This window comes from Quercus lobata, chromosome 11, assembly GCF_001633185.2.
Source record: "Quercus lobata isolate SW786 chromosome 11, ValleyOak3.0 Primary Assembly, whole genome shotgun sequence".
Taxonomy (NCBI): domain Eukaryota; kingdom Viridiplantae; phylum Streptophyta; class Magnoliopsida; order Fagales; family Fagaceae; genus Quercus; species Quercus lobata.
In genome coordinates this window covers 39290615-39303478 of record NC_044914.1, presented here as the reverse complement: position 1 = coordinate 39303478, position 12864 = coordinate 39290615, and the positions used below count along the sequence as shown (strand labels likewise).

Sequence of the window (12864 nt, the reverse complement as noted above, 5' to 3'; positions counted from 1 at the left end):
CGGGCGTACTAGCCGGTACAGAAAATAGTTTTTTTTTTTTTTTTTTTTTTAAGTTTTGTAATTTTTGAATTTTTGTTAGAACAAAATGGTAACTTATTTGTATTAACTTATTAGTATTATTTGTTTTCTTAGTATGCAATGGTAACTTTTAAGTTTTCTATTTTATTTTTTTATTTTTTTTCCCTTTTAATTGATACTAAAGTCTAAAACCATGAATAACTAGTTCTAAATTGAGGAAATGTTTTATGGTAAACTTTTATATTTATTATAATATATATATACACAAACACATACATACATACATATATATATATATATATATATATATTTATATTTATAAATATAAAAAATAGCGATAAACCCGAAACGGTACACCGGTATTGACCGGTATCCGAAATATATCGTACCGGTGACCAAACCGGTACGGCCTCCGGTACGGTATTAACATCTTTGTTTCTGGGTCATTGAAATAATCAGTTTTGCTTCATGGATTTTTGGATAAAATTATTTATAGGCTTAGCGTGCATTTGCCTCTTTTTTTTTTCTTTTTTTTTTTTCATAAAACAGCCAACACCTAAAAACGTGTGAACAATATGCGTGAATAGTATTTTATTTTTTTAAATATTTTGTTACCTGTTTTCAGTTTTCACTAAAATAAACTATATCTAAACAGATTCGTGTGTGTTTGGTTTTAATTAAAAAGTCAACTTATTTTACTATTTAACTTATTTTTGTTACTTTATGAGTTTTATTGTACTTTTTGATACTATTATAAGTCTCACTATATTATTCAGATAATTTTTACATTTATCTACAATATTGTCAAAAAAAAAAAATTTCAGTTATAGAAATTTTTTTTCAATCTCTACAAAGACTTTATGTTTAATTTGTTCATAAAATTGGAGATGGTATTGTGTGTTTTCGTTGCCTACTTCTTCACCCTCACATGAGGATAGACCCCACAAGTGGGGTGTGGGGTCCACTCTCATGTGAGGGTGAAGAAGCATGCGACCGAAACGCACAGAAGTTTCTCCTAGAATTGGACCGAACAGAGGCTAAAATGCTAAGAAAATTGCGACCTGCAGCTGCGCCTGTAATCGCTGAAAATGATGATGAAGAAAACATCATTATAGAGTACCCAATTGCTATGGAGTACCATGGCCCTCTTGTCACCTACGCTATCCCACAAGTATTTCCAGTTAACACTAGCCAAATCCCAATTCCAGCTCTAGTTTCTTCAGCCTCTTTGTTGAATAATCTCTCACTCCCAATATCCAATCGTCAAAGCAGTCAAATAGCTAGGCAAGTAATTAGGATAGATAGCTCGGATACATTAGCTTGTGATAATGGTTATGAGTCTAAACCCAAGTTATCACATGTAATTGGAAGTTCTGGTACATTGGAAGTACCTGATAATGATAAGGAGGTGGAAGGTTTTCAGGATTATATGAATCCAACCAATTGGGAATCAACAGAGTCTGGTTTAACCTCGCAGGTGCCTTGGTATGAGGCTTTTTCTTACAGCTCTGATGGTAATGATGAAACTCCCCACCATGTCAAAAGGTCATCAATTGTGACTCTTTGTGACCCTGAATCGAGTGAAGTGGTAATTGTTGAAGAAATTGATGATTTTGAGGAGGGAAGTGTAATTATGTGGCCTAAGATTGAGAGAAATGTGAAGAAAGGGGGATGCTATCGATGCCTCAAGGGAAACCGGTTCATGGAGAAGGAGGTTTGCATTGTTTGTGGAGCTAATTATTGTTATGATTGTGTGCTGAGAGCAATGGGGTCAATGCCAGAAGGAAGGAAATGTGTTACTTGCATTGGTTTTAGGATTCGTGAGGCTAGGCGAGGGATGTTGGGGAAGTGTTCTAGGTTGCTCAAGCGGCTGCTTACTGATTTGGAACTTAAAAGAGTAATGAATGCTGAGATGCTATGTGAAGTGAATCAAGTGCCACCAGAGCTTGTTTTTGTGAATGGTGAGGCCCTTAGTAAAGATGAGCTCTTCTGATTAAAACACTGCAAATTCCCACCCAAAAAGCTGGGACCAGGATACTATTGGTATGATAAATTATCTGGTTTATGGGGAAAGGTGAGCACCAAAAATCTACTAGTTCATTTTATGTTATCTTCTTTTGTTCTATTCCGCCATAATGGTATAGTTGTTGTGGTTTGAATGAACAGGAAGGACAAAAGCCTTCCCAGATTATTACCTGCCAGCTGGCTGTTGGGGGCCACGTCAAGAGAAATGCTAGCAACGGAAACACAAATGTATTGATAAATAACAGGGAGATAACAAAAGAAGAGCTTTGGATGCTAAAGGTTGGTGTGCTCCATTCAGTCGGGTTGTTTTGGATTGTACTGCGCTTTTTAAACATGTAAGATCAATGCTGTTCTTATAAATGTTTACAATCAGCTGGGGTGCCGTGTGAAGGAAAGCCTCACTTTTGGGTGAGTGAAGACGGGACATACCAGGAAGAGGGGCAGAGGACTGTAAAGGGTAAAATATGGGACAGGGTAAGTTTGCATACTGATGCACATTTGCATGCTTGTTTTACCTAGTTCATCTTTTTACACTAAAATAATTGTGCAAATACTCTCTTTACAGACTAGAACAAAGCTGGTTTGTGCAGTCTTGTCTCTGCCAGTTCCTCCTGGTTCTGGAAATCCTTCTCGGAAAGAAGTGAATGGAGAAATCCAAGACAACCTTGCGCAGAAATCTATTCATAGATTTCTTTTAGTTGGTTATGACAAATCTGGCACAAGTACGATATATAAACAGGTAAAATATTCATATACGGTAAATTAAACTTTGGTGAACATCTCATAGCTTAGTTCTTTACCCTTAATACTCAACCAATTTTATAATTATGTTGAAATCCTTGTGAAATGTGATGGCAAAGGTTAGATTAGTGTATTGTGGCAGTAATTTATTTCTCCCTATTTGAGGATTATATGTTACCATAAACTAGATTAAAACTTATTATGTTTTATTCATATTCTTTTTGTGTATACTATTCCATCAAAGTCAATTAACTAATGCGGGGAAACATGATGATAACTAACAATTTCTCTAGTGGTGTTAAAAACACCAATGCTGAAAATGTGGTTTTGATACAGTTAAACCTTGACATTCATTTGTATTGTTAAATGGTGTTTTAATTTATGGTGACAATGTAAACACTGCTTTTGCTTATATTAGGCCAAGATTCTGTATGGTATTCCTTTCTCTGAAGATGAGTGCCAAACTATCAAGTTTTCGATCCAAAGAAAGTTGCTTGGATATCTCGCTATACTTCTTGAGGGACGAGAACAATTTGAAGAAGAAAGTTTGCTTGAGAAAAGGAAAAGTTGTGTTATCGATAGGTCTGGACTTTCAGGTATGATAAGAGTTTATTCTACTTAATTTTCTTTTTTATAGAGCTTATATGCTAATACATGGGAGTTTTAATTCCCCGCTAAGCAGGGTCCAATATATGGGATTTTTTAACTTTTGAATGGGATTTGTGGAGACAAGACTCAAACTCATGATCACCTACTATGATACAATGATAAACTACCTCTTGTCTAAAAGCTTAAGTTGTTTGGAAATTATAAATTTGGTCACATAACTATCATTCTAGCAGTTACCATAATAGCATTTAAGTCCTTCCACCTGTTCTTCTAGAGTTCTGTCTCACAGAGCTTTTCTAGTAATAAAGAGGAAACAACTTGTTTATTATTAATTATTATTTTTATTTGGGATATTTATTTTCCCCTACTGTTTCTGTTACAATTTCTCCATTTAACAACATGACTAGTGGGAAATATTTGCAAAGCTACATGAATTGGATTCTTTGAATCCCCAATTTAACAGAACCACATCTTGACCATCCTGTACCATAGAAGCCGAGTGGTTGATCACTGGACTTTTTCAATTATTCCAAAAAAAATCTTATTCTTTGTTTTATCATTCTTCCACCTTGAGAAAGTACATAGAGTACATGTCAAGGATGGACTCAAGAATATCTTGAGATAGCTATCTATTTTAATTTCTCTGTGATCCTTAATTACTTGGCCATCGGGGAGTAGTTGAACACGTTGGTGATAGTCTAGGATCCAGCAGCGGGGAGGTTTCTATCTTAGTAGCATGTGTACTTTCCCTCTAGTTAATAAGCAGAGGGAAATTGCGTACGTCTTGAACAATTTAAGGGAAATAAATGTCAGATGCAAAATTTGTGTTTAGATTACTTTTTACTGCATGTAGCTGACAAATTTCTAATGCCTTTGTTGTGATTTTTATGCGTATAATACTGATCACTTGAGGTTTTCCAAAATAATCTGTCCAAATGGCTAATTATTTAAACAGCTCAAAACCAGTTCTATTGTGGTGGTTTAGCGCCATGCTCTATACAAGTACTTTTGATGTTCCTATTGGTTCGAAATCCTTTGCTTTCCTGTCATGTGAAGTTATGGTGTACCTTTTGTTGATCAAATTACATTATCATATTACTGTTAAGATTTTCCTTCAGGACGAACATATTAACATCAGTAATTAGCTTATCTAGAGTATAGTCTAAATTTTTCTATTCTCAACAGGTGATACAATTCAGATTGACGATACAACAATCTATTCTATTGGGGCAAGAGTGAGAGCTTTCTCAGATTGGCTCCTCCAAGTTTTGCAGTCAGATAATTCGGAAGCCATATTTCCAGCTGCTACTTGTGAATATGCACCTTTTATTGAGGAGATGTGGAAGGACGCAGCCATTCAAGCCACATACAACCGGAGGAATGAATTACAAATGCTACCTAGAGTAGCTACTTATTTCCTAGATCGGGTGAGATTATTCTTTGTGCTCTCTCTCTCTCTCTCTCTCTCTCTCTCTCTTTCATTTCTAAGACATAAAACCTCCAATAAGTGTTTCTTTTTCTTCTTTTTTAATTATTTAAATCCCCTATGATGAGTTCTTCGTGATTTCTGATTGAATTTACCAATCTTCACAATTATAGCTTGTTTCAAAATGATAAGTAGAATAACAGTATAAATTCTCTTGTAACGGTATAAATTCTCTTGTAACGGTATAAATTCTTTTGTTACTTTAAAGGGCGTCATCCTTCAGCTTTTAGATGTAGCAGCTGCATCAGTAATCTTGCAGGGCGCTAATTCTTGCCAGCCATTCATGGTCGTTTCAAGGGTCATTAATGTTTTCTTGTATCCCTTGTTCCTAATATTGGGTATGAATCATGTGTTTGGATTGTATTGTACTTCATAAGTTCTGCAGTTGTAGCAGAATTTTTTGGGAAAGGGAGAGGATGCTGTGTGGGGTTTGGGTTTTCTTGTTGGTTTGAAATGAAAATTAGAGGGGATATAGTGCTGAACTTGAAAGCATTAGTTCTGCTTTTTTGTTAAAAGCTTGAAAGCTTTGATTGTACTTCTCTTTTAGTACACCCGCAGTGTACTAGGTATTTTTTATTTCTAATGAAAAGATTTCTTTACTTATTACAAAAAATAAAACTTGAACAATTCACCCAGTTTGACTGAATTGATCCAGTCATATTTAGAATTAGAAATCGAGGTTATGTGAATCCAATTAATGCAAGAAACTCTTGTTCATTTCTGAAGCTTAGATTTATACAATTAACAGTGTTCTAGTGGTCATTTTAGTAGTGACTATGCCCTTCAGATTGTGTGCATTTTGATGGGAATATGGCAAGTGTATCAGCTATGATTACTAAGAAAAAATTTTGTAATTATTCTTTTTCTAAATGTCTTCCAAATGCAGGCTGTCGAGATTTCTAGGACAGATTACGAACCCTCTGACATGGACATCTTGTATGCTGACGGGATTACCTCATCCAATAGCCTTACTTGCATGGAATTTTCATTTCCAAAGTCAACACAAGATGATTCACTGGATCCTTTTTATCAGCATGATAGTTCACTGAGGTCAGTTCTTCCTTTTTTTTCATTGATTATTTCATATATGAACAAAAACGCCTTGATCCTTATCAAGATTGATTGACTATGGTAAAAATCTCTCCATGACTGTTTTAACCATATTTCTGTTAAAAATGTTTTGGGCAATGCAGTTTTAGTCAGCTTCAACCAAGAACTAGTCATCAACGATAGAATCTAAGACATGGTCAAGATTGAAACTTCTTAAATATTGGAAGATATATTTTTTTGTGCCCGTTTGGTACAATTTAATTTTCAGCCTTCTAAAAATGGGGTTATTTGAAAAAGCTGTACCTAACAGGCACAAGTCTTTGTGATCTGTTCTGCCATTACAGAGGAAACTATAATAATGAAAATTCTGTTCTTAATTGTATTGATGCTACTTGATTCATAAAACACTAAACCCAGGGAACTGCAACTTCAGCCTTCCATACCATGATCTTCATTTCAGCTTATCCTTGCCCTTGCATTCTCATAGTTCTTGAAAATAAAAGGCTCTAGTTTTGATGTCAAATACTTAAACTTCGTGAGTGGTCGAATGTTGAAACACAAAAAAACCTCCTTCAATTTTAGTTTTGTTTGTCTTAGTTCATTTTTATTTTTTCTTAAACAGAAACTTAGAGGGTATTCTTGGAAACAAAATATCAATTAATTTTCCCACTAAACTATGCATGTTTTAGTTGCATTGAGAGTGGAATACACACTGCTTTATTTACTTACAAAGTGCTATGTTATCCCTATTTTTATAGGTGATGAATATTTTTTGTCATTTATTTGCATGAGCTTTTTTCGTGATTTATCTTACCATAGTTTTTCTTATAATTTTCAGGTACCAACTAATTAGAGTGCATCCCAGAAGCCTAGGAGAACATTGCAAGTGGTTGGACATGTTTGAAGACACTGATATTGTCCTGTTTTGTGTTGCCTTGACTGACTATGACGAATATTCTGTTGACCGTAATGGAGTTTTAACCAACAAGATGTTGGCAAGCAAAGAGCTCTTCGAAAGCATAGTCACTCATCCAACATTTGAGAACAAGAACTTTCTTTTGATTCTCAACAAGTTTGACCTGCTTGTGGAAAAGATCGAACAAGTCCCTCTCACACATTGTGAATGGTTTCGTGACTTCAAGCCTGTTGTCAGCCCGAATTGTCACAACAGCACTTACCCCTCATATGCTCAACGTGCTTCCCACTATATAGGAATGAAGTTCAAGGAACTTTTCCGTTCTCTTACAGATAACAAGTTGTTTGTTTCACTAGTGATCGGGTTGGAAAATGACACAGTAGATGAAGCTCTTAGATATGCAAGGGAGATTATCATGTGGGATGAAGAAGAGAAAGCCTACTTAAATTGCGAGTTGTCTTCTACTGACTGGGAGGCAAGCTCCTCATGTTCATCGCTTGAAAATGACTTGTAAGTCTAGTAGCATTTTTTCGCAAAATTTTGTACGTACTCACACAAAACATGTATAGGAGAACAGAATAGAGAGCCTGTTTAGATATTTTTGACACATGAAAGCTAGAATTTTTTTTTTTTTTTTTTTCTTTCAGAAAGTTAGAATTGAAGTTTTGTAGGATCTTGCAGATTATGAGTAAAAGAATTTTCTCTTGTGTGTCCTTAATGCTGACCCTCTGATATTTTAGAATGGTCACAAATATCTGTAGGAATATTCAAAATTGTTTGCCTATGTGTTGCTTTTGATGATTTTACATTATGGAGGTAACGTTTGTGCTCATGTATCCTTTCACAATCTTCCAATCTACGCACACAAAACACCAAGAGAAGAAAAAGGAGAAAAAGCTAATGAAGAACAACATTGAAGAAGGATTTGTCCAGTTTCTCTTTTCTCTTTTTTTTTTTTTAATTGATGCTACCCAACTTTCATTAAACAATTAGAGAAGCAGCATTTTTCCTCAACAGCAAGAGGAAGAGAATGCTTGTTACAAAATCCAAAATGCCTATGAGCGCAAATTTAGCAAGAGCATAAGCAACACTATTGACATCTCTTCTAACCTAGCTAAAAATACACTGGACAAAACCTTTGCTAAGCTCAACCACATTACACAAAAGAGTGGAAATAGACCACTCAATAGAAGATAAATCCGAATTTAAAGCATCAACACATATCTTAGAATCTCCCTCCACTTACTTCTTCGCTCATCTTGATGATTTTATAAGGGTGTGCATTGAAGTTACAATATCATGGAATCTTCATTCTGCTAATGCAAATTCTTTTCCACCGGCTGTTTAGAAAACAAGGATGTTTCAAATATTATTGAGTGACCATATATGTATAAAATACTTCAAATTAACATTTCATGTGCTTAATTATTTTTATTTAGAGATTGATTAGTTAAAGTATCTTTCAAGAATTGATATATTACTGACCTATCTAAAATATAAATGATATATCACTGTGTCCATATCATATAGTACACTTAAGGTATGTTTGGATACCGCTTATTTGCTGAAAACTGAAAATTCATTGCTAAAAACACTGTAGCAAAATAATTTTTAAAGGTGTGAATAATGCCGTGGGACCCAAAAATGAATTGGTATGCATGTTTTTATGTTTTTGACTGGATCGTGAACAGTGTTGTAGGACCCAGCCAAAAATGCAAACGCGGGAAATGTTGGGTTTGACACTTTCCAAACTTACGCTTATCCTGTATCAATATCGACACTTCCATACTAGCAAGTCTATTTAACACCAAGCTCAAAGGTAAAAATTATTCAAACTTGATACAGGCTAAAAAATTTTACAATAACAAAAAAAATTACAAAGCATCACTTTTGATCACAAATATAGACCAATTTAACTATCAATTTTAAATATGATCGGTAATGAATCTTCAACAAACTAATTAGAGTCGATCATATGAGTTCTTCTTTTCTCATTTTATTCTATTTTAAGTTATATTCTCGGTTATTTCTTTAATTGATATTTCTTTTTCTTTTTCTTTTTTCCTTCTACAATTCTACTATTTTTAATTTAATTTTTTTTTAAACATTTTTTTTATTCACTCGACTTAAATCAACTTACTCTTTCTTATTATTGCATTGATTGTTCTCCTTTGCACCCCTGACATAATCAAACCATTTTAACCGACTCATTTCCTCAATAATAATGATATATGGTTTGAACACATCCTTAAAATTGAAACAAAGTCAAGGGTACCAGAAAAATCAATGATTTAATAAAAAGTAATTCATTCCACATGGCCAAAGAAGAAACTTATGAACAAAATCTAAACTATTAGTACATACAAGGAACTCAAACCTAAGCTTGAAGGGATGTTGGCCCAAGCCCTTACCACTATACCAATCATCATGTTGGTACATCATCAATATATCATGAGTTTAGAATAAGAATTTAGTTGACTGGTAAAATCAGTCAAATTACCCTACCATAATGTTATTTGGGCCTTGTTAATGAGTACCTTTAAGGCATTTGTTATAGTGGACCATTTTAAGAAAAATCTAATACCATTTTTACAATAAATATATTTAAAAAAAAAACTACTAAAAAAAGTTAGTTTCTTTTTTTTTTCACAAAAAGTTTTTAAATATATTTCTTAAATCAATACTTTTAGGGCATCCGTTAACTTTTTTTTTTTTTTTTTTTTTAATGAAAACTTATCACATGTTATTTTGATGGATAGATATTATTGTGCAATTAAATGGATAGATATTATTTTGATGTGTTTTATTTTTACCAAATCAATGCCAATACTACGTCGTTTTAGCGACCAAGAGAAAAGCTTGCACAAGCACAAGCAAAACACGGGCCAAAATGGGAAATTAACATTAATTTTTAAACAATATAATTAGTAGTTAAGGTTTCAAAACTATATTTTTTACTAGCATCTCGAGTCTAAAAGACTCGATTTAGGGCTTATAAATCCAGTTTTTAGGACTCGATTTCCATGGATTGATCACGTCTGATGTGGTATTTTTTTTCACGTGAGACTCGATTTCTAACCCAAAGAAATTTTAAAAAAATTTAAGTCTCATGTACAAGCCGAAATACCAAAAACAAATTTAAGAAATCTCAAACACATCAATCCTAATCCTAAAGACTCAGATAAGAGGGAGAGAAAGAGCTCGTCGCGGCCTAGGTCGAACATGATGGTGGTCTGAAACCAATCTGAAGCCACCCACTCCGATCTCGATCTTCTCTCTCTTTCTGTTTCTGGTTTTTTTTTTTTTTTTTTTTTTTAGGTTCTTCTCTAATGTTCTAGTGGTTCCCCTCTGATTTGTTTTTATTTATACGGGTTATAAATCGAGTCTTAGAAACTCAATTTTCATGTGTTTGCTACATGGAAAAATATGCCACATCGAACGTAATTAGAGCATGGAAATCGAGTCTTTGATGCTCGATTTATAGGCCAAAATCGTGTGTTATAAACTCGAGATGCTAGTAAATAATATATTTTGGGAACCGAAACTACTAATTATATAGTTGGAAAATGGTTAGTTACCCATTTTCGCCCAAAACACGTCCTGTTTGGCCTAAAGTTAAAACACAAATCTGTACCTTAAGCGACACCGTTTTAGGGCAAACTCTAAAATCTAAAAACACAATCCACAGAAGGAACAGTGAGGGAACAAATCCTCAATCTAAAATCTCAAATTGATCGAAGCGTCAATGGAATTGGAAAGCTGTTTCACTTTCACAGTCTCTTTCAAACTTATTAAAAGGTCCAGTAGGAAGAGAGCAAAGCAATCTTCAGCTCTTCTTCCTGAGGGGATTATCACTAGCTGAGGTGGTCAAAGAAGAAAGAAGATGTTGGAGAGCTTCAATACCCCACCGCTTCCCAACTTTGAGTACAAGTGAGGAAAATAAAAAAGGTAATTTTTTTTTTTTTAGGTAAGGAAAGGAAGGTTTTGTTTTGTTTTTTTATTTTTGGAATTAAGAAGTAGTTTGAATTTTTTTGTTACAACAATTAAAATTATTATTATTATTATTATTTTGCCTATGATGCTCTCAAACATGGCTCTAGCCATACATCTGTTACTCCTTTTCCTTGCCGAGAATTAATTTTATGGCCTATTTGGAAGTTTAGAGGGGGAGGAGAGTAATGGGAAGGAGATTAGAGGGAAATGGTTCCTCTTCACCTTGTTTGGATTTTAAAATTAGTAAGGGAGAAGGGAGTAATTAGCCCTTACCCTTATTTGAATGTTTTAAAAATTAGGATGGAGAGGAGAGGAAATGATTAATATAGACAAATTTACCCCCATTTGAAAATGGAATTGCAACATTGGTCTATTATTAATTTAGAAATAATAAATTGGAAAATTTATCTAGTCAATAATTTATCTACTCTACTCTCCCTCCAAATCTCTTCAATTTGGGAAAATTAAAAATAAGAGGTTAGATGTGGTTGAAACCCTTCCAAACCCCTCCAAACTCTTCCCCCTCATTCCTTAAAAAACTTCCAAACAAGGTAATTGAATTACTCTCCCTCCCTTTACTCTACTCTCCCTCCCTCTACTCTACTCCCCCTTTTTTTTTAAACTTCCAAACAGGCCATTAGAGTTTGGCCTGAAACGATGTCGTTTAAGCTAGAGATTTGTGTTTTAACTTTAGGCCAAAAACGACGTAGTTTTGCTTGTGCTTGAGCTAGAGTTTCTCTTGATCACTGAAACGACGTAGTAGGTGCTGATTTGGTAAAAATAAAACACATTAGCAGTATAAATTAACCATAGGGTGAATTGCTAACCATAGGCTAAATTGCTAGCGGAACCAAATTTCGGCAAAATCAAATTTATGAAACTTTGGGATGTATTTTCATTTTCTAAACTAGGCAGTAGGCATGATTGGTTTTGGGTTTTTTTTTTTAATTTTTTTTTTCTAATTGGGCATGATTTTTGTTTTAATCAACTCGATCTGAAATTATTATTTTTGAATTGAATGCTTTTTTTTAATAAAGGCATATGAGTCAATTTATACCATTATTCTTTTTCATCCTTTCATTTTCTTCTCAACCAAATAAATGAGTTTTCATATCTCCATTTTTCCATCCTTTCAATCAAACACATATAAGAGAAAATTAAATCTCTTTTATCCTTTCACTTTTCTATTATTTCACTTTTCTATCATTCCAACCAAACATACCCTAAAGAGATTACAAAAGAACTGTTTTTACACTCCTTTGTCACTTTAGCCTCTCTATTTATCTCTCTCTCTCTCTCTTTTTCCTTTAAAAAAAATATTCACAAGTCACATTTAAGTGTCCAATATATGAGTATATATATATATATATATATATATATATATATTTTAAATAATTTGACAATTACTACAATGGGTAGGACTTAGGAGAATTTAAACCCTAGCCCTTTTTGTGATGAGTTACGTATTATGGACAACATTTGTTAGTATTAACTAATATAATATGGAAAATTCTTTGTTACATAATTTAGAAACGAGTTAGTTATTTTTGCAAATGTGGACAATCATTTAGTCTACAATGTAAATCTTACATTGCTAGTACAATGTAAACATATATAGCATAGGGTCCAAATTTGGTAAGGATATAGTGTAAATCTTATGTTTTACACTGTCTAATAAAAAATTGTCACACCAACTTTTTACTTACAACGAACTCAATAATATCCTTCCACACCAAATAAAATTTCAATAAACTCTAAGTTAGGTTGACTTTTCTGATGGGTATTTGAATTGATTTGATGTGGTTGTATCAATTCTTTAATATATGATATGATAATGTGATATGTTAGAATTATAGGATGTAAAACTTGGAATTTTACACCCACATCCTTATAAAATTTAATCTCATTTAATAATATAATATATGTTAGTACTGAGCCTTGTGACTTAAAATAAACATAATTATGTCCAAAAAAAAAAAATTAAATATTTCTAAAAATAAATATTAATTAGTTATTGGATTTCCAG

The 12864-nt window shown here is 33.4% G+C and overlaps 1 pseudogene; it reads left to right on the top strand.

Moving 5' to 3' along the window:
- The first annotated feature begins 959 nt into the window (after positions 1-959).
- On the top strand, positions 960-7460 carry LOC115968764 (annotated as a pseudogene).
- Positions 7461-12864: the final 5404 nt, after the last annotated feature.